This window comes from Bubalus kerabau, chromosome 14 (assembly GCF_029407905.1).
Source record: "Bubalus kerabau isolate K-KA32 ecotype Philippines breed swamp buffalo chromosome 14, PCC_UOA_SB_1v2, whole genome shotgun sequence".
Taxonomy (NCBI): Eukaryota; Metazoa; Chordata; class Mammalia; order Artiodactyla; family Bovidae; genus Bubalus; species Bubalus kerabau.
In genome coordinates, this window is record NC_073637.1 from 9,194,019 (window position 1) to 9,216,985 (window position 22,967).

The window sequence follows — 22,967 nt, forward strand, 5'->3', positions numbered from 1 at the left end:
TCCTTCCAAGTGTGGATTTTGAAAATAAAGTCACTTGTTGAAATGTGACCTGCCTCATCATGATGCATTCATATCCAGGATTATGGGAAATTTTCAGTGTCGTAGTTTGGCTGATGGTATCCATGAACCATGGAAAGCACTCTCTAAGTGAGTTAAGTGGACTAAGCGAGTTATTAGTTTTGTTTTGGGTGCAGTTCATGATGTTTAAGTCTATAAAGCAGAGTTTGGAGCCTCTTGCATCCTGTTGGCTGAAGAGACTCTGCCTTTCAGCACTTACCCAAGCGCTGTGGAACCACGGACCTGCTCAGCTTATCCTGATTCAAGTGGTCTAAATGCTCAGGGTCGGCGCTGTGATGACTGATTTTGCCCCGTTTATGACCTGGGACCTTCGGTGGATGGTATTTTGAGAATCTAAAAAGATCCTTAAAAATCATGAGACTCTAAAAAGCTGGCTGCCATCATCAGCTCACTGTCAGTGGTCAGCGAATTTTATTTTTAAAAAATACAGGGAATTCCCTGGTAGTCCAGCGGTCAGGAATTTGAGCGCCCGCTGCGGGAGGAACGGATCTGATCCTTGGCCAGGGAACTGGGATCCTACATGCCGTGTGGTGCAGCCAGAAAATTTTGAAAACTTTTTAAAAATTAAAAAACTACAAACTTGTGACTGCCCTATAGTTTAATACAGTGATCGTTTTGTCCGAAACACTGCCCTCCCTGCCTCCCCCTGGTGGTTTTTTGTTTGTGGTGTTTGCCTGTGCTTCACGGCGTGTGGAACCTCGTTCCCTGACCAGGGAGCCAGCGTGCACCGCCTGCGTTGCATGTGCAGAGTCTTAACCACTGGACCTCCAGGTCTCTCCGCTCCGGGTTTGAGGCATTCCTGGGCACGCTTATTTTTTTCGAGTAAGTACATAACAACTCAGTGGTTATATGTAGATATATGGCACCCCCCTCGTGGAAAGCTTTCTTTGTTCACAACAATAGTGGAGAAAATGCATAATTACCCTGAAATGGTGAACTAAATTAGCCATTAACACTTCCTGGGATTTCAATGTAACCTTCTTTCTCCACCCAAAAGACAACATGCGTTCAGTCCATAATATCACTGATCCATTTTTTCCCCTCCCCCCCTTTTTTTCCATTTTTTATGTGAATAGTTTTTGGGGCTTTGATCTGTAATGGCGATTAGGGTAACAGATTAGTCCTTGCCTGCCCAGGACTGTCTGGGTATTAAAACTGATAGTCCCTTTCAGTTCCAGACGAGCCCTAACACAGGGCTGTGTTGTCAGTGGGCTTTGGCCATGTTATTGGAACTGTGATACCACCTGGATCAGTGGTTAGGAGAATTTAGTGTGCCTCAGAACAACTTGGAAGGCTTGTAAAACACTGATTTCTGCGTCTGATTCCCCCTAATTCCTGATCCAGTGGGGTTGGGGTAGAAGCCTGAGAACTACTTTTCTTACAGTGTCATGGGTAGTACTGATGCTGCTGGTTTGGGGTTGAGCCATGTATATACCGTGTGAGTATATGATGATGTTTTATTAAGCTTTGTGGAGAAAGGAACTGGCTCTCTGCCTTGCAAGCCTAAGCACTGCCTACCCCAAACGGTGTTTGTGTGTCTGAGCAGTGATCATGCGGTGGCAAAAAACAACCCATCCTGTTAGAAGTGACAGAAATGGGGGAAAAGTTAAAAAAAAAAAAAGATTAAAACCGGTCATTTTTACACAAACATGTATCTGTATATACACACACATACATATTTTATAGTAAGTTTTCTAGGTAAACTTTCATTTGATAACCCATTTGAATCTCATAAAGTATCTGACATGGGTAGTTGCTTCCAGAGAACACGTAATTCATTATTATAGCAGAACCGATGTAAGCTGAGTGGAGTAGAGATGATGATACCCACCCTGCCTGCCCCTCGGAGCTCACCATGAAAACCCACAGGGAGGTGTGAGCACGCCATGCAGACGTCAGATGTCACGGTGACGATTTCCATGCTTTTCAATGCTCTGCTCTTCACCGTCTCACTGGTTGTCTGGTGTTCAGTTTGCCAGGCTGGTCTTTCCTCACAGGTGGTCACCTTGTAGATGGTTCCTTGAGAGAGGCTCACAGTCAGACCACCTGTCCAGTTTGTACCGTCTTCCTCACCTGTAGACACCTGCTGTACTAACCTCAGGACTCTAGTTATACGGCTAACTTGAGAAATCATATGAAAGCACGTTCAAGCCTCTCTTCCCAATGGCAATTGGCAATAATGAGTAAGTCATAAATAAGCCTCATAGAACAAGAAGCATATTGTTTTGTACTAATGCCAGGAGTAAGAACGGTTGCTCTCAAATATGAAATAGATTTGTGTCAAGTATGGAAGTCGTTATGCACACCAAAACGTGTTCATCTTTAGCCTCAGCTGTACCTTCATTAGATTCAACCTGCTTACTCTGTTTTTAATGATGAATACAAGAGCGAAAAGAACATTTGTGAAATACAGGTTACATATTGTAATTACAATTTGTGTCTAGATACTTTATTAGAATATTCATAATTGATTTTATTAAAACATACTTAATTATTCAACTTCCATACATTTAGTTTTCAACTGTCTTCAAGAACACATCATAAACAAATTACAGCATTTGACAAAATCCCTAACAACACTGAAGAAAAGATTTTATATATTATATGTGAGAATTAAATATAGTAGCTCTGATAAAGATGTCAGTGTTTTGATCAACCTTTAAAAAAGAAAAACAGGGAAATTGTTTGAAGGAGAGACTTGCAATCGCTGGTTCATTGCAACTCAGTATGCAGCATCCTAATTAGTCAAGTATTGTGTGCCTACCTGGGCATGAAATAACTTTTTTTTCCTAATTTAAATCTGGAAATTTTCAATTGTAGAACAGCTTGAATACCCTTTGTTGGAAATAGCCACTGGGTTCTTTTAAGTATTTGTCTTCAGAAACAATGAAGGTCGTCTTGTATCCATAGAGACCACATGCACTTTCCTCATTATTTCTAGCATTGTTTCTGTAATGGGTAGTTATTTATGACATTTAAAGCAAAAAAAAAAAAAAAAAAAATGCAGAAAGCAACATTAAATATTACCACAGTAAATATCAGTGACCGAAATCACTTACTCCATAGTTTCTCAAAGAAATTAGAAATTAGAAAATCAGTAGCCTTTCAAAATTGTGTGTATTGATGTGTTCAGTAGGGTGTCTGTCTGTGTATGTGTGTTCATTTCTTGGAAATCACTGAAACTTAATTGTATACTCTAATTGTTTTAACTGGGTTGTTTTTTTTTTAAAGAAACAGTAACTTCACGTACTTTAGATGAAAGCAACTCTTGGTTTTGGTGGCATGCCGATTTTTTTATATGTCACCTAATCTTCCTTCTGTCTTTCAGGAAAGTAGTGTGGTAACAAAACGATTTTAGCCTATCACTGCTTTATAAACAAAGCCAAGGTCAGGAGTTCATTTGCTTATTACCTACCTTGCTTTGTTATCTCCATGGACTGTATGTGCATCTCTAACCTAACTCAGCTGGGGACGGGCAAAGAAAGTATTAGAGTCTTAGTACAGATCCACTGCCAGTGAAACCCACTGTATTAGTGACCTAGATTAGGATGCTTTTGTTAATGGAAGAGTCACGTTTAATGATAGCATCAGGGCAGCAGGCATACCTTCAGACTGTTTCAGGCAAATGTATGGTCTCTCTGATTATTCGGATTGTCATTCTGGTGTGTTTATTATTAATTCTGAAACTCTGGGTTACGGGAGAGAAAACTTCATTTTTTGCACATATCAAATAGAAAGTGTATCTTCGTATAGAATAACTGGGTCTTTAATGTTACTTTAATGTTTTTAATGTATCTTTAATGTTACTAATTTGCCAAGATAACTTTACAATGCATATTGTCTTTTGTAATAATTAGGAAAAATTGCTGTTGATAAACCACTTATCTCTTGCTAATGAATTTCATTAATCATATCATTTTTTTGTCCCAAAATGTCACAGATAGCGTTCAGGACTAAAAGGCCTAACAAGCATTTAGAGATGGTGACCAGCAATACTTGTGTCGATGCCCTCTCTTAACTTGTGCAGAAAGTCTGTTGTTGTAAACATCCCCGACTGGAAGCTGTACCACACAGCTAAGCTTTCAGTCAGATGTTTGCTGCTACCGGCTATTCGCAGACGTCATTTCAGTGAAGTTACATCTTAAGAGGTAGAATTGTGGCGGGGGGGAACGTGCCTGTAAAGTGTGTGGATGAACACCAGGAATCTTTGGGGTTCTGCCTTCACTGCGCTCTGTGTGAATGCATGTTTCATGCCGAGTAGTGTGGGATGCTCTCTTCAAAACAGGATATCCTGGAGCGGATGCCAGCCGAGCTTCCAGACTTAAAGATGCTGCTGCTGCTGGGCCTTAGAGAATTCTGTTAAAAAAAAATTTTTTTTTCCACTATGGATTCTTATTTCTGATTTTTACCCTGTCAGTGAACTCACATTCTTTATTGCCTTTCCAAGTAGGCTAGAGTTTGACTTCCCAGCAGTTCAGAAGACCGATTTCCTCCTTTAGAAATTCTGTAGACGTTCTTGAGAGTAAATTTATCACCACCGCCCCACCCTACCGCCCAGCAGTATATAACCTAGAAATTTTCAGTTTTCTCTGTAGTGAAGAAATGTGTGTATAAACTTTGTCTCTCGCCTCTCAACAACCCCCCACCCCAGCTTCCTGTTCTCCACCCTGAGTGATGTCACAGCTCCTAGTCAGAACTGTCCTCTAAAAACTTTTGCAGGACCTCAAACTTCTGAGCCTTTTTACAGCATTCACCGTTGGTTATATTTGTCTCAGTTTATTGAGTATGTTTTCCTGCGTATTCTCAGGTCATCACTTGGCTTTTCTCTTTCTTATTCGCATGTTGATGCCTTGTGAGCAGATGCACTGAGTCTATTTTTTTGGGTTTCCCCACAGAGCTGAAGAATACAGGGCTTTTCTCACAGCCGGCATTCAATGCAGACTGTTGGTAATGTATAATTTTACAACAGCTCTTTCTCCACGTTTTGAAAATTTGCTTTCTTACCTCTATTTGTCTTGTAGACACTGGAAAACATTTCTGTTTTGTTGAAACCTTTCTCTTCAGTAAAGCTTTAGTATTTTTATCATGTATTAATATTAAACTGCTGAACATATTACTGTATAGGGCTCAGGGCATAATTAAACCAAAAGGTAAAGCCCTTGGTAACTTTTTACGTGCACATCTTTCTGAGGAGAGGACATCATATCCTTATGATTATCCGTTTTCCTGGCCATCAGCACCAAGTAGGGCACCTTGCGTGCACAGGGCTGCACCAGCGGTTTTGTTTTGCTGCAGGGGCTACTGTGTCCTTTCTGCAGAGGAGCAGGTGACAGTTTGGGGCATCTTGTAGCTGCCCAGATGTGTTCCTGCAGCAGCCCCACTTCTTAAACACTCCTTCGCCAGAGTGCTAGTTTACAAGCCTGATGTGGCCAGCGTGGAGGAGGGGGAGGAGGGTGCTGAGCTGCTTCAGACACAGGTGGCTCTGCAACTTGAAGTATAATTTTCAAGCTTGAGGATTCACTTGCAGCAAGTGTCCCTTCCTGCTGAACTCTTAGTAAAGCAGGTTTCTTATGTACTCCTTGACCCTCTGATGTAGGCCTCAGAGTCCAGATAGCAGCAAACAGATGGGGCCATTTGGGCTCTGAGAGCCCGAGGCATGTCCCCTCAAAGGGTAGAACAAGTCCTCTGCTAACAGGGTTCTGTTAGACAAGGTGACAGTGTTTCCTATGAAAAGTTGTGTTACACAGCCTTGAGATTCAGTAAGATGGATAGAAACTGCCCAGTTTAATAATTTGCCTGGCTGGATTTGAGAGGCTTGTTAAAATGGTAGCCCAGATCTGTGCTAAAAGGAGGATGCGTGTCTTGCACAAAGCTGTCACGCTCTGCCCAGCCCAGCCCCTCACCCCTGGCTGCAGGATTAATGTACAATCTGTGTTACATAACATTTGTTCCATGTTATTCTGCCCTGATGAGGTGAATCAGAGGCCATGTCAGCTTTAATTCTGGATGCCCTTGCCTCAGTGTACTGGAATACCACCTTATGAAAGTCATCTGCAGATGACTTCTTTATGTTTTAATTTGGAAGAACCACAGACTTCCCAAATGACCTGCCAATGTAGCAATTGACTGTATAGGATGCTTTAAAATGTTTGAGCATTAGTTTTTGCTAATAAACCTATAACAGCTTGTCTCCCCACATTTTAACTTAGTATTGAGGAAGAAGTGTGTGGTCTTTATTGACAGGTCCCAGAAAGCTCAGAAATTCTTTCCTAAGAAGGTATTTTGATTGAAAGTAAAACATTTTTAGTTGCTGAGTAGTATTCTGAAAATGACAGGCTTTTTTTCCTTAGCATTTGCTTTGAGATTTCTAAGGGATTACTTTTTAAAAGCAAAACTGCAAAATTGTGTCTGCAGGTTCATTTCCAGTTAGACACATTTGTGTGCAGATGTTCCCTGTTGAAGGTACGCTGTTCGACAGGTCCTCATTGGTCTTGGTGCCGGAATCCCTTTTACTCTGACTGGCTCCCTCCATTCCTCTGGATAAAGCTTTATTCATTGGGTGAATGTACCTCTATTTGCGGTGGGTATTCAGGGGAAAAAAAGTTTCAAGTGTGAGTCCGAACTTAATCACTTTTCAAAACTATTCTGTTTTAGGTTGTCTCTGCCAGTTTCCGGCCTGGTTCCTTATGGGTGGACAGTGTGGTGGGTGTTTTGATGTTGGGTGGGGGTTTTTTTCTTCATTCTGTAGCATATTACAAACTTCCTGACAATTTGATGTTCACTGCTCTTTGCTCTGGCTCTCCAGCATGTTTGGTAACACCGTTATTAATGCGTTGGTTTTCAAATAATAGCAGGTATCAGAATTACTTGGGAGAGATTGTTAATTAAAATACTGATCGCTGGGCCTTGCGAGACTTTCTCATTCTCTAGGTCTGCGGTGATGCTTGCTTCTCCTAAATGCCCACGTGCTGCCGATGCTGCTGTCCTAAGTCTAGGCTTCAGAACCATGGAGCTCATCTTCCGTTCATCTCCCGGGTCAGTGGTGGTGGTTGTTCAGTCGTGTCCGGCTCTTTGTGACCCCATGGACTATAGCCCACCAGGCTCCTTTCTGTCCATGGGACTTCCCAGGCAAGAAGACTGGAGTTGATTACCCTTTCCTTCACCAAGGGATCTTCCCGACCCAGGGATCGAACTCATGTCTCTTGTGTCTCCTGCATTGACAGGTGGTTCTTTACTACTGAGCCACCTGGGAACCCCTCCCTGTTCAGTATCCATGCCCAATTAGCAACTGAAGAGAAATGTGCATACAATCCCTAACTTAAAAACATATAGTAATCCAAAAATTTGTTTTGAAAAAGATTTGTTGGAAATCTGGGACCCAGACCCACTTTTCTCCCAGAGAAAGCATCATATTCATTGTCTAGCCCACAAAACCTGTTTGAATATATTTGCAAAGAAAAGCAGAAGGAAAAGTAATAGTGTTGCTGTGGAATACTTGAAGCAAAAAAACAGTATATTTAGAGGAAAAAAAATGTGTATGTTTAATCTTGAGAACTTGAGAATTTAATCAGAACTCCTGATTTAATCTTGAATCAGGAAAAGTGGCCTGAAGAGACAGGAGGCCAGGTAGAGACAGGAGGTTCCCAAAGGTCCTGGAAGGCCTGCGAAATTCCAGAGATTACTTTAGAGTTTGCTGGCAATCGTTCTGTTATTTAATTTTACTTCCAAGTTTGAGGATTTTTCTCTTCTTCGAGGCAAGTGTATTGATCGGGCTGCTTTAAGTGCTTTGTAGAGGTATCAGTGGTAGTATTTTCTTAATCAGAGGAATCCAGAGAGACAACGGATTCCTGGGAAGCAACTTAGCAACACTTGGGCAGGAGGAGGAGGCCCTGGGTCAGAGTGTGGGAGACGTGTTCCTGAGGTGAACGTCCTGAGGCAGGAGCGTGGGGAGGAGATGGGGAGAGGCTGGGGGCAAGGAGGCTGCCGCGGGGCCCTGAGCTCCTCACAGGTGTGCTGCTAACTTTGTCTTCGACTCGAAACAGGAAGCTCTTTCCTGAGGAAGAATGGCTTCCCAATGTGCCATCCCGGCCATCAGGCAGGTTCCTGTAAATGCAGGCTGGCTTGTTTGGAAGGGAAGGCTGTAAACCCAGCCACATGTAGGTCTGGAACATTCATGAGACATCTGCTATATCACCACCAGTTATGAGAAGAACATCATTTGTGCCTTCTCCCCTGGATTCTAAACCTTGTCTCAGAAATACCTCTTGACTGGACTTTTACCTCATTCATGTCAATCTTTGTACCTCCTGTTCTTTTTTCAACAGATTCTACAAAGTTATCTTTTTAAAAAAATCATATAAATTATTTATCATATATCCCTTAATTTAAATTTGAGTCTCAAGGAAAGCACCGGTGCAAATACGGTAAAGGATTGTGTAAGTCCTGCTTTAAACCAAGTTTTCAGTTCATGTAAACATCCTACACTCAGCTGTAACACACGAGTCGGCTGGGAGGTGGATGTTTACTTCAGCTGACTTGGACACTCAACCATTAACACGGATAGAGGATATGGCAAAAATAGTACATAGAGGCTTGATTTTTTTTTTCTTTTAATGTAATTACTGTAAACTTTCATTACTGTCATATCTTTGCAGTTGTATTGTATCTCTAACATGACGTGAAACTCGGGGGTTGGGCAAAGGAATGCCTCACTGGGGTGGTGGCGTGCCGGCCGTGTGGCGCTCGCGCTGTGCTCCGACAAGCAGGGGCTCTGACAACAGCCCCTGGAGCCGCCTGGGCTGTGCCGGACAGTTTGCTGTGTGATAGGGAGGAGGGAAAGGCACTGCTTCACACCTCAGTGCTTTTCTCATCTGCAAAATAGGTATGGTATCCACTTCACAGGATCGTTGTAAGGACCGACCTCTGTGATGAGTGCATAGTGGTTCATTAGTCAGTGCCTGTCACGTTAAGTCCTGGTAAATGCTAACGCGCTAGCTGTTGTTCTGCCAGCTAGAATGCCTAATAATAGTACATAGCCTGTTTTAAGTGTTCAGTGGATAATTGCTGTTCTGTTTAAAGTAGATCAGACTCATTTTTATTTTAGCAGTAAAGACAATACCAGCTTTCCAATTTAATGGAAATGGTTTGAAATCACTGTGATTTAGTGGTAGGGTTTTGAAGCCCAGCTTCTTGAACTCATATCCTGGTACTACTGCATACTAGGTGTGTTACTTTGGGAAAATTATTTCTCCATTTCCTCAATCTGCTAAATTGGGATTATAATACTACCTCCCTAATAGGATTGTTATGAGATTAAATGAGTTAACGTAATAAATAAGTTAATAGCAATCAAGTGTTGTAATAATTCCTGGTACACACTAAGCTCCTGATAAATGGTAGCTATTATTATTGTTATTTCAAAAACATGTTTGTCATCCTTTTTTTTCGGAGCATAGTTGTGCCAAACATTTATAGATAATTTAAAGATAAGCTAACACCTGATAATTAGTCCTAGATATATATTGTTTGATTTAAATGATACTCTCATATTTCATGCTCTTATTGAAAACACTCTACTTAAAATTAACTTTCTATAACTTTGTTTTTCAGCCCCGTGAAATCACCTCTGCTTTTCATTTTTTGATGATACATTCATATTCTATATAGGTGAAAAACAAAGCAAACAACAGCCACAAAGTCAAAAGTACTGAAGGACATATTGTTTTAACAGCTTGGCAAGTATCCATAAATTTATCTATGCCTACATTCAGAATTAGAGTTCACATTTGATGCCTGTACTCAGGAAGATGTCTATGTTTATGAAAAAGTCACGGTTAAATAAAAATGTGAAGTCCAGACAGGGAGACTTGTTCTTGAACAGGTGAGTGCTGTCTTTCTAATTGTATTCTATTTGTTCAGTAAACTAAAATTTTGTTTGTGTTTTTTAAGTTTCTTTTTATGAAGTGGGTGTTATTCTGTTATGTACTTGGATATAAAACATATTTCAGTGAGTTTCACATTTTCATTTGAAACTTGTGAAATGCTTAAGTTATTTAATAATTTATAATACTTCAAGAGAAGTATCAGTGCATTATGGAAGCATCATATAACCTAAGGGTAGTTTTATGAAAAGTGTTTCTCATGTTTTCAGATTAAGCATATTTGGAGGTTCCCCATCAATTTACCTTTGAACCTCAGTGAATAAAATATAAAATTTTTCTTTCATATTCTCCAATATGAAAAAGCATTCATTTAGCATATCATTGTGGTTTAGGCTTCCAAACGCCTTATAGGTTAAATTCCTAATTCATAGTTTTTAAATTTATTGCTTTTTTCTCTTGTTTAATAGTCCTGTGTTCGTTATCTTTATATTACACACTTTTCTGATTATAGTATCATTTGGGCTATCAGCTTTGTCTCACTTCAGCACTTAGAAAAAGCTCTATGTGAAAGTTGAGTTGTAGTTGAGTCAAAAAAATTTTTTTCACTTTATCTTGTTTTAGTTAATACTATAAAGCACTCTGTAATACTGAGCTGTCTCCCACATTTTAGATAATACATGCCTTGATTTCTTTAAAAACTGTACATTTATTAGAATTTTTTCTGATGAACATGTGCTTATAAGTTTTAAATGCTACAGAACCTGGATAAATGTTAAAATGTTCCCATTTTCCCCCATTATTTTCCAGTTGTCATTTTTCATTTCATTGATTGATAGAGAACATAATATAGTTGGATTTTTATAATATTTGACATGTTCTGAAATTAAACTCCAGCTATTTTCTATCAAGTTTGAAGATTTGTTCTCTCTCCTCATGATTATTTGCTATGCATTTGGCTTAAATTACTTAGCTTCTTCCTGTTTCATTACATCTTTCTCATCCCATCAGTTCCCAATAGTAGGATTTCATGCTTCCAAACAGATGTCTCCTATAGACTTCAGTAGTTGAAAACTGTCACTTATCATAGGGAATCTGATACACATGAGTTTGCCTTTTAGTTTATTCGTTTCAGTTTTTTTAAAAAAGCAGTTTTACCTTTTGATAAAGGTAAGGTGTTATGCAGTGGAAAATATTATGCACAATTATAATTAATTAAATGATCTCTTTTTGTTGCTAATGGCTTGTGATATTAAGGTTTGTTTGTTTTTAAACTAAAGAGATGATAGTATCAAATTCTGGCTTTTTCTGGCTTTCAATGAAAAGTGGGATTTAGTTTGTTTTGTTTTTAACTTTTAAGTTACCAGTGCATTATGAAACCAATAGCAGTTTCACTTTTAGGATTTTTATATTTATATAAATTAGGATTATTTATTAATATTAGCTTTAACTTCCTTTAACTTTATGGAAGAGAACCTGTCCTGAGGATGTTTGTATAATTTTATGCATAATATTCCTGTGAGGCTGAGTAAAACTCTTCCATCTTAGCAGTAGAACCTGTTCATCTGCTTAGCTGTCTTTCTTGGGATTAACCAGATGCAATTATAACTGGCTTTTAAGTGTTCCAACCTTTTCCTTGCTTATTTCAAAGTGATTCTTTAGAACTGTTAAGCTATATGATCAGTATTTGTCCTGCTGTCTAAAGCTACTTAAATATAGGATTGGGGCTGTTGGTTTTTTAAAAGTAGTTTGAAAAAATTTTTTTGCTACTTGTTCTTCATGCAACTTTTATAGGAGTTCAAATTCCCTGGAAAAATACGGGTTTTGTAAGATTTCTTTGACTGAAGAAGTATAAAGGTTGCTAAAGGTATATAGTTGTCTTAATATTGACATAAATTTTCCTTATTCTGTAGGTATCTCTGAAAATTATTGTTTTAGGTATTCTATGTATGTATAATAATCATTGTTTAAAATTTTGTAGTAACATAGTCAGTAGCACAAAAAGATACCATATTAACCAGAATACTGGGTTATTTCAAGTAAAGATATGACTTTGAATGAGAAACAGTTTGGGAAATAGGTACTGGGAAATCCTGCATTCTGAGATAACTTTCTAAATATGTGGTCATTCTGTATTATTTAGACTAGATGTGAAGAGTATATAAAAATATTCTCTTCACAGTCACATACCACTGGCCGCCTTTTTCTTACACTCTGCAGTATTAATAATGGTGATCCTTCCAAGCTCTAGTGTTTTTACACAATCATACGTTGGTGATATATGTGGGATTTATTATACCATGAAATCATACCATATCTTGTACTTTTTTCCATGCTTTGGAAAACTTTCCGTATCTGTGTCTCACGTATTTTTTTTTAGTTCCGTATATAAATACACCAGATTCCCTGTTGGTGGATGCAAAGGTTGCTCCAGTGCTTCTCTGTTGTAGGCTGTCCTGCAAAATACAGAGTATTTTGATGCATATTTTGTGTGATGATTTCTGCAAGACCATTTGTAAAGGTATAATCGCTGTGTCAGGGAACATATCTATTTGAAATCCTTACAGGAGCTGCGGAATTGCTCTCCCAGGGGTCTGTGCCAGGTTAGCCTTCGGCTGGCAGTCTAGTGCTTGTTCCCTTGCACGCTTGCCCCCTCACACGCTTGCCCCCAGGGCAGTACCGTTCTTGTTTGTTTTTTGCTAATCTGATGGCTGCAAAAACGTATCTCTTTATTTTCATTCCCTTGTCTAAGAGCAGAGTTAATATCTTTTCACATTTCTGTTGGTTTTCTTTCTTTCATTTTTATTTGTTTGATTGTTCATCCCCTTAAGCCCATATTTCTTTTGATTTGTTTATTTGTTCTCATTGTTTTCTAGGAACGCTATATATTTTGGATTGGGTTACTATATGTGTTGCAAGTACTTCCTCCTAATCTGTCATGTGTTTTTTAAAACTTTATTTTAAACCATTACATAATCTTTGGTAACTTCTGGGTTTTGTTGTCTTAGGAAGGCCCGTTGCACCCTCAGTATTATAAATGCAGTATTATTATGCTGAATACATTATCCTTTAATCTTTTGAAACTGTATTTCATCAAAGCTAAGAAATACCGTTGTTGATTTCATGACCCAGTATTTTATATACTGAGATAGAGGGGACCAAATCTTGAGGAATGCACGGAGTATTTTCTAATCGTTTCAAATTTTATTTATAGTTATGTAAAGATTTCTTCTAAGACATTTATTCTGATCAATTTTTTTAAAACTCTCATAAAAAGGAATGTCTGTTCTGTCAGTTCTTTATCTTTGCATCAGCAATCCTCAGACCTTGGGTGTTCCCCTCAATTTGTCCCTCATTTTAAGACAGCTTTCATTATTACTGAGCATTCATCAGGCAGTAATAATGTATATGGAACAGTATTTTACTAAATACTTGCATAATGTTCTCATCTAAGCCTTGCAGCAGCCCTTTAAGTGTTATTAGTGTACTTTACAGTTGAGGAAACTGGGACTCAGAAAAGTTAAGTTGCTTTGTAATTACAAACAGTTAAAGTGATGGAGATTCCTGAGCTCAGAGCAAGCACCCTGGGTACCGTACATAAGTGGTTCAGAGATGCAGGCTGTGGGTCTGAGACATTTGTAGAGATTGGAAAACTAAATACATGGGCGAGATTGGCCCTCAGGTATACAGTCAGTCTAGAATGGAGCACGTAAAGTATGTGATTAAATGTGAGATTCTAATTTTCATACCTTTCAGAACCAGTGTATGCCGTGCCTCCAGATAAATGTTTACTTTTGCCCTTATTGATAAGCTTGCTGATACTCCGGCTCTTGTCAGTTTTCATATTGTTATAGTTCTCGAATCAGTAGGATTTATAACTGGATCTTCCCTTTAATGTGGGAAGTAAATGCAGTGGTACCAGAAATGTTGCATAACCACTCTCTCCATCTGTATGTTAACCTAAACCAGAACAGGAGATGAGAATTGTACACTAGCATGAGCAAAGTCATTGCGTTTGAATCACAGTCAGTCTCAATAGTCATCCTCCTTGAACCTTTAAAGTATATTTTTAAAACTGCATACAGAGTTTTATTATAACCCTAAGGAAGTTATTTAAGCTTTTTATTTCCACACAAGCATTTAAAGTTTTTGTTTCAAACTGAACAAACAGAATGAACAGTCCGTACTGTTTGCTTGTGTATAAAAAATGATTGACCAGATCCCAGGCATCTCGGACAGGGCAGGTAGAAGAGTCCCAGGGCTCGTGTTAGGAGCACTAACTCAAGTGCCTAGAAAACTTGCTGTCGCCGCGCCATACAGGGATTTGTGGCTGTAAGGGCTGGAGGCAGAGCTCTGGGTAGACAGAGTGCAAGTCTCTTCTCCAGTCCTGTGGCTATCTGGGGTTTAATCCATGCCTTGCAGTTACTTCTGTGTGTAACAGGTTGAGTGTGTGAGAAGCAGTGTTCTTAAAAGTTGGCAAACCTGTTTTACTTGTTTTTCAACCTTTGCAGATCATTGCTTATGAAACACTGGTATTTACAGTAAATATCTTGTTTTAGATGTAGGCCAGCCCCATCCAACCGTTTGTCCTTCAACAACTTTGCCCTTTGGTAAGTTGGCACGTGGTTTGAGGTGGCCTTTGGTGATGGAGTGTCTTAAGGGAAAAGCTAAAGGGAAGGAGCTAAAGGGAAAGGCAAGAAGAGAGTAACATTTCCAGGAGAACGTGATCATACCGGGGATGGACGAGCCCTTGAGAGGAGAAAGGATTATCTCTGTCTGTCTTATGTGACCTTTGGCTAACTCCTGCAGCATCCTGACTTCATAGCCTTTTGTGTAAATGAGAACATTTGGATGTTATACACCCCTTTATCCCTGTGACTCCATCTGGTGATCTCTTTTACTGTGCGTTTGTGTATGTCAGTAGCTCACAGTGTTAATATTTAGCAGGTTGAGTCCTAGATTAAACCACCTGAATTCATCTGTAAAACTTGGTTACCTGTCTCCTAAATTGTAGCCGTAATTTAATTAGATAATCCAGATAGTCCCTTAGTATGGTATCTGGCCCATACTAAGCCCTCAGGAAATAACTCGCTGTTCAAAACTCTGTTCAGATGTCCTAATGTTAGCTGTGTCTTGGGCCTCCCAGGTGAAAGGAGGGAGAGTTCCTCTCGTTGTGCCATACACACGTCTTCCGCTGTCCTCTCATTTAGCACCGTGCTATGGGTGCTAGCAGCGCTGTTGAGCGCTGGTACGAAAATCGTCACCAGTTTATCTGCGTGTAGTGCTCCACTTAGATTATGAGCCCCTTGAGGACAGAAACGAGCTTATTTGTCTTCATAAATTCACTGTCTGGCATGATAAATTTTGTTGGAGGAAAAAAAGTTTATTCCTGTTTAAATAAGGTCCCCTCCTCTCTCAGAAGAAGATAATGTTGGAACAAAGGTGTTGAGTAGAAATATTCTCAAAAATCCTGGGCATGGGGACTTCCTTGGTGGTCCAAGGGTTAAGACTCTGTGCTTCCAGTGCAGGGGGCTTGGGTTCGATCCCTGCTCAGGGAATTAAAGAGTTTCCATGCCGTGACTAAAGTTCTCACATGCTGCTACTAAGACCCAGTGCAGCAAAATTTAAAAAAAAAAAAAAAAGTTGGGCGTATTCTCCAAACACCTTTCTTTCTTATTTTTTTTTTTAAGTTATTTACCACTGTACTCCCAAGGATTCAATCAGTTTTTTTACTTTGCTTCTTCACAGTGTTTTCTTTACAAAAAAACTGAAGTAAGAAAATGACTGTCTGGTGGAGAATAAAGCATCACAATGGCAGCACAAAAGAGTTGCTCCTGGAATCAAGGCCCTGGGGTCATGTTACAGCATCTGCTACTTTCTCACCACATGACAGTTGATCGAATTATTGTATATGTCTGACTCTACAAAGTGGGCATGCTTCAATGACTTGTAATGGTAGAAATACAGACTCCGGGATGTGAAGGGCTAGAGTCCTCTGGTGGTGCTCTGGTCTCTCAAGTCTTCTCTAAGTTCTTATAACTTAATCGGAGGTGATACTCATACAGTGCCAGCACTGGACCTGCTTACTAGAACACACTCAATTACCTCATGAGTGGAGTTAGTTCAGTTCATACCATACCCTTGGGGTGGAGGGGGGGGGAAGCCTATTTATTTTACCTCATACACAATTTTTTATTGTTAAAGGTGTTTAAATTAATTGTACCCTTTGTTCCATGTTGAAAAACAGAACTAAGATGTAAGTGGTGATCAAGTAATTATAATTCCATCATGCCGGTGTTGTAGGGAAGAATGAACAGCAAAGAGCCTACCTGAGGATTAAGTTGTACGATAAAAGGTTAATATTTTCTCAACACAAACATACGGGTCTCTCCTTCATCCTGTAACTCTTACAGTTAATTTTGGTAACTTGAGACACACACAAAGCATTAAAGCCGACTAGGTCTTCATTGATTGCATGTCCCTTAGAAAAGATGGAAGTGTAGGGAAAATTATTCTTGGTACTACTGATACAAATAAAACTATTAGGTGCCTTTCAGTGTAGTGCATATGGTGTCTGAACCTTTGTCACCTATGAAATTTTTGTCCAAATCACTTCGCAGTTGCCGTGTTTTAAAGGAACCCCTCAAAATCCCCCACTGGTAAGTTCTCCTTTCCCTGTTTTACTGGTTTTGAACCTCATACCGTTTTACTAAATAAACATTTTCTCCCAACTCTTCAGTTTCTGTTTTCTTCATTTGTTCTGCTTTTCAGAGTGCATCAGTGAGTGAGTGAATTTTACTGCAGTGTAATAGAGAACTGCCGAACTGTGGCTTAAGATGGTGGTTTCTGTCCTACCCCCTTACGTGGTTTGTTTCCAGGAATCTCGATGGAAGGGCCGACCGAACTAAGATAACCATCCCATGGCTCCAGACTCAGATGTCAAATAAAGCATAAGCTGTGCACAGCCAACAGCAAAAGGAAGTCCCAGCTGCCGGAAGTGAAGAGAAAACAGAGCAGTGCACGGAGGGACTGGGAGAGACACTGGCCTTCAGGGTCGTCATCTTGGCTGAGAACCTCGCCATTGAACTGTGGGCTTTTACAGCAAGACAGAGCCTGACAGTTCCGGGAAGGGGGCCTGGGACCCCCGCTGGCGCTTCAGCCTCCAGGAGCGGGGTGCAGAGCTCTGCACAGCAGCCAGTGAACCTGAGACTGGGTGGAGGGAAAGGAATGGTCCCATGAGAAGAGCTGAAATGTCCGGTGCAGTCCTGCTCTCCCAGCATCCAAGCGCAGCTCAGGAATTACTGTGCACACCTCCGTAATGTGCGGGGGCAGTGGGCTGCTGGTGGTGAAGCACCGAAGCAAACAAATGTCTGCCCTCCTGGGGGCCTCTCTTCCTATGCCACTGGGAAGAAATGTACTCTTGTACAGATCAGACACACTTGACAGTCTATGAAGTGGCAGGAATAAGATAGAACAAGCATAAAAGAGATGGGGGGAAATGATTCACACAAGGAAGATTCAGTACACACATATATTTTAGGGGTTTTAAGCAGGAGAAAATAGGTGTGGCAGTTGTGAGCTGACCTAAACCTATGTATTCATGTACCACCCTTGGTAGATAATAGCACCCGCTGAAAGCCCACTCACCCCACACACACACTCTCCTGCCCTCCCATCAGCCCCTAACAGGTCATAAGGAAGACAGTTTCTTAGCGACTTATGTCACCAACACAGATGAAACCGTTGCTACTGCCTTGCCTAAAAACCCCCTTCAAGAAGCAGAGTTCTGTTACCCTTAGCAAAGCCTTGTTCGTGGCTGGACAGAGCACCTTCTGGGGGCCTGTGTTAGGACATCTTCCCAAAGGGTGAGGGTTCAGACCAAGCTGGACTCTTTGACCTGTTCTTGCAGGGTGGATGTGCAACTCCACTCTTGGCCAGTCCATGTAATCTTACAAGCCACTAATTTCACCAAAACTTCTGACATTTAGTATGTAAGTTAGCAAAGCATTATATGTTGGCCAGGAGAAACACAACAGTACTTAGGAAAGTTTCTTAAAGATTTGACAGGCCACAAACATGGGGAGAAGGTTTGAAGCTAACCAAATCCCGTGGACAAAGAAGGCTGGCAGACTGCTGTCCATGGGGACACAGAAGAGTTGGACATGACTTGTAGACTAAACCGCAGTGGTGACGGTCAGGATGGAGGTTATACTGGCAACTTGTCAATAAAACCAGTTGATAGCATAAAAGAAGATATGAAGAAGGATATAGTTAAGGTTGTTACATGGATAAGGGCTTCCCTGGTGGCTCAGCTGTTAATTTGCCTGCAAAGCAGGAGATGTGGGTTTGATCCCTGGGTTGGGAAGATCTGGAGGCAGGCATGACAACCCACTCCAATATTCTTGCCTGGAGAATCCCATGGGCTGAGGAGCTTGGCGGGCTACAGTCGGCAGTCACTAAGAGACAGGACCACAGTGACTGAGCATGCACGCACGTAGTTAAGGTGTTTTGTTTTTTTTTTTCTTTTAATGGCAAAGCTATTGTGAATATTTGTAGATAAATTTGAAGTTTTAGATATTTTTAAAAATGTGGATCATGGTAAAATAACACTGAATCTGTTTTTTAAAGTCTCCCAAGTAATCCACCAGAACTGGATGGTTTATGATGTGATCTGTCAAACATTCAAGAAACCACCTTTATAAATACTGTAGTAGAAAATTTTTTTTTTTTTTTTTTTTTTTTTTTAATTTTATTTTATTTTTAAACTTTACAAAACTGTATTAGATTTGCCAAATATCAAAATGAATCCGCCACAGGATAAAAGGAGGGGGAAGCTCAGCTGTGACGCTGAAGTTAAATGGGATATGTGAAGGGAAAGTAATATAGTTCAGTCTCTCATGAACATGGTTAAACTAATCTAAATTGTAGAATTTCACTTTCACCAATTACAATACACTCATTGTGGCAAAGTAAAATTGATTGCCAAAATGGAAGAATGATATACACTGGAAAAATCTTTCCATGTAACATGCCACATTGATAAAGAGAAAAATATCATCTCAATGCAAAAGAGGAAACGACGCAGCACTCATTTTAAAAATCAACAAAATGAGGGCCTCCCTGGCATTCCCGTGGCTGAGTGCTTCCACTGCAGGGGCACACGTTGGATCCTTGATTGGGGAACTAAGATCCCGGATGCCACTTGACGTGACCAAAATAGAGGGGGAAACAATCAGTCAAACGAAGTATTCTCTTGATGGATTATGAATAGACAGAAGCTTCCTTAATATGGTTTTGATAGGGGCTTCCCTCATGGCCCAGCTGGTAAAGAATCCTCCTGCAATGCGGGAGACCTGGATTCGATCCCTGGGTTGGGAAGATCCCCTGGAGAAGGGAAAGGCTACCCACTCCAGTATTCTGGCCTGGAGAATTCCATGGACTGTATATAGTCTGTGGGGTTGCGAAGAGTCGGACACAACAACTTTCCCTTTACTTAATATGGTAAATGGTAACTGGCTCAGTGGGCAAAGAATCCGCCTGCGATGCAGGAGATGAAGGAGACAAGGGTTCAGTCCCTGGGTCGGGAAAATCCCCTGGAGAGGGAAATGGCAACCCACTCCAGGTTCAGTCCATGGAGTCACAAAGAGTTGGACACAACTTAAGTGAGTTAATAACACACATGTACACTAAAAACATATGGTTTGGGCCTTCCCTGGTGGTCCAGTGGTAAAGACTGCAGCATTACCAAAGCAGAGGGCCTGGGTCCAATCCCTGGTCAGGGAACTTGATCCTGCATACCACAATAACATGATGAGTTAATGGTATAACTAGTAACTAGATCGTCAGCTGTAGGACAGGGATGACTATTGTGCATCTTGTTCCACATTGTGCTGAAAGCCTGGCCACAGTAAGATTAGAAGAAGAAATAGACATAAGGATTGTAAAGTAAGAAACAATTATTATTAGCGGGCAATATAATTGTTTATTTGAAAGTCCTAGGGAAATTGCAAAGTATTGTAACTAATAAGAAAGCTGAGGGTTTGGGGCTAGAATATGCAATATACAAGAATCAGTATTTCTCTATTTAAAAGTGTAATATTTAAAAGAGTTTCATTCACAATAAAACTATAAGACAGTAAAATGCCTAGTAAAAAATGTGCAAGAATTATATAAAAGCAGAACCAAAATAAATGAAGCAATATTCCATGTTTCATGATGGGAAAAGCTAATATATTAAAGTGTCAGTTCTTGCCAAAGTCATCTAGAAATTCACTGAAGTTCCAACAAATTCTCAACAAAATTTTTCATGGAATACAATAAACCTACCTAACAATATGGAAAGACAGAGAGCCAAGACAGTTTTTTGTTTTTTTTTTTTTTTTAAGAGAATCATAAAAGGGGAGGGGCACCTATATCTTAGGCAAGACAACAGGACTTAAAAAGTTGTGATTAAACAGCCCTAGTGGTGCAAGTTTGGGATGTAGAGATCTATCGTGTAGAATAAAGGTCCAGATGTGTGAGAACTTGATATGGCAGAAAGTGGGGAAATAAAAGTTCTTTGGGCTTTATTTGCTGGGTTTTCCCTACTGCACATGAGTTTTCTCTAGTTACTGTGAGTGGGGGCTACTCTCTAAGGGGAGTGGGCTTCTCACGGCAGTGGCTTCTCTTGTTACAGAGCACTAGGCGTGCAGACTAGTTTTCGATAAAGGGCATTAGGACAATTGCATGTCCATGTGGGAAAAAATTAATGTACCTTTCTCACATCATATACAAAAAAATTTGGTAGATTGAGAACATTTTAAACATACTTTGGAAAGACATACAGAAAAGAAAAAAATTTCATGACCTAGTGCAAAGAAATAGTTGAATGTGACACAAAGTGATCCATAAAAAGATAAATGCATCTGTTTGTATTAAACGTAGAAACTTAAATCGTGCAAAAGACACTAAATATGAAAAGGCAATCCACAAACTTGCAGTGAACTTGCAATGTATCTACCAGTAACTGACAAAGGAAGCGTCCAGAAAGGATGAATTAAGGGGAAAAAAATAATACATGAAAGACCCAAAAGGTCAATTAACACAAAAATATTTTAGATTTCTAAATATAAGACCAGAAACTATAACACTCTTAGAGGAAAAGATTGGTAGAACGCTCGATGACAAATCAAAGCAAGATCCTCTATGACCCACCTCCTAGCATAATGGAAATAAAAACAAAAGTAAACAAGAGGGACCTAATTAAACTTAAAAGCTTTTGCACAGCAAAGGAAACTATAAACAAGGTGAAAAGACAACCCTCAGAATGGGAGAAAATAATAGCAAATGAAACAACTGACAAACGATTAGTTTCCAAAATGTACAAAGAGCTCATACAACTCAACACCAGAAAAACAACCCAATCAGAAAGTGGGGAAAAGACCTAAACAGACATTTCTCCAAAGAAGGCATACAGATGGCTAACAAACACATGGAAAGATGCTCAGCATCGCTCATTATGAGACAAATGCAAATCAAAACCACAATGAGGTGCCACCACAAACCGGTCAGAATGACCGTCATCAAAAAGTCTACAAACAGTAAATGCTGGAGAGGGTGTGGAGTAAAGAGAACCCTCTTGCACTGTTGGTGGGAATGTAAATTGGTACTGCCAATTGATACAGCCACCATCCATGGAAGATGGTATTGAGATTCCTTAAAAAACTAAGGAGAAAAAAAAAATCTAGGAATAAAACCATATGACCCAGAAATCCCACATGAGTTCAATCCCCCAGTTGGAGAAATAAGATTCCACCTGCTTTGTGAAAACAGCCCTCATGTTGCACCTATGCAGCCCAATAATTAAATAATTTTTAAAAAGAAAGAAAATAGATGTCATAAAATAACAAAACAGTTCATACATCCACATAAAAATACAACAGAGCAACTTGTTGCTTATGATAAAATACATAGACTCAAACTTAATATCTCTTTGAGACCTTTGCATTAATCTCTTGGTATTTAACATTTAATATTTAGTTCACTAGTTGTAAAATCACTTTCCTTATTAAGAAAGGCTGAGATTTTATAGTCCTACGTATAAATACATAATTTTTAAATCCTAGTGATTAGCATAGATTGATTTCTAAAGAGAGTCACATATTTCTAACTTCATATTTTTATTTCTGGAAGAAGTTACTTATGTCATTGTTCCCACAATATATTGTGTGTTTATTTGGGCTTCCCTGGTGGCTCTGACTGTAAAGAATCACCTACCAATGCAGGAGACCCAGGTTTGTTTAATCCCTGGGTGGGCAAAATCCCCTGGAGAAAGGAATGGCTACCCACTCCAGTATTCTTGCCTGGAGAATCCCATGGACAGGAGCCTGGCAGGCTACAGTCCACGAGATTGCAAACAGTAGGACACGACTGAGTGACTAACACTTTCCCTTCTTTTTTTCTTTTTCATTCTTTAAGATATCTACAGGGATGTTTCTTACAGCAATGACTGAAGTAACAGGGGCAAAAATAGGTGACTTATATTCTAGCACTAGAGCCTCCGGTCAGATCCAGTCTCTAGCCCTAAACTAAGAATGGTTTTACAGGTATGCAATGAAGGGCTTAGTGACTCTGCCTTACTCAATCCTGCGCATTCCAAAGGTAAGTCTGACCCTTGGCCAGCTTCCCTGGGAGATAACCTTTAAGCTCTTGGAATAACCCGCCTTCCCTGAGTGCCTGTGTCTACCTGGGGCCTGAATCACATCAGACAGTTTATCCTAACAGTGGTTTCTGGCAGGAGGGGCCTGTGAATGGCAGGATCAGTTTGCTCTCCAGAGGATTTAGGAGCTGAGTGACTTAAGGTCAGCCATGTGGGTGCTCCATGCCTGTAAGAACTGACCCTCAATGACAGCCCTGGACATGAAGTCTTAGGTTTCCCCGGTTGACAAGTCTATATGTGTGCCTGCCCCACATCACTTTGGGGAGAATTAAATGCTGTCCATGCGACTTTTCTAGAGAGGATGCCTGGAAGCT

The 22,967-nt window shown here is 40.1% G+C and overlaps 1 long non-coding RNA gene across 1 annotated transcript in view; it reads left to right on the plus strand.

Moving 5' to 3' along the window:
• Positions 1–16,687, plus strand: part of LOC129626564 (uncharacterized) — a 38,257-nt gene extending 21,570 nt beyond the window's left edge. The window contains exon 2 of the long non-coding RNA XR_008702039.1: positions 9,688–16,687. This is a non-coding gene — a long non-coding RNA (uncharacterized LOC129626564). The remainder of the gene's footprint in view (positions 1–9,687) is intronic.
• Positions 16,688–22,967: the final 6,280 nt, after the last annotated feature.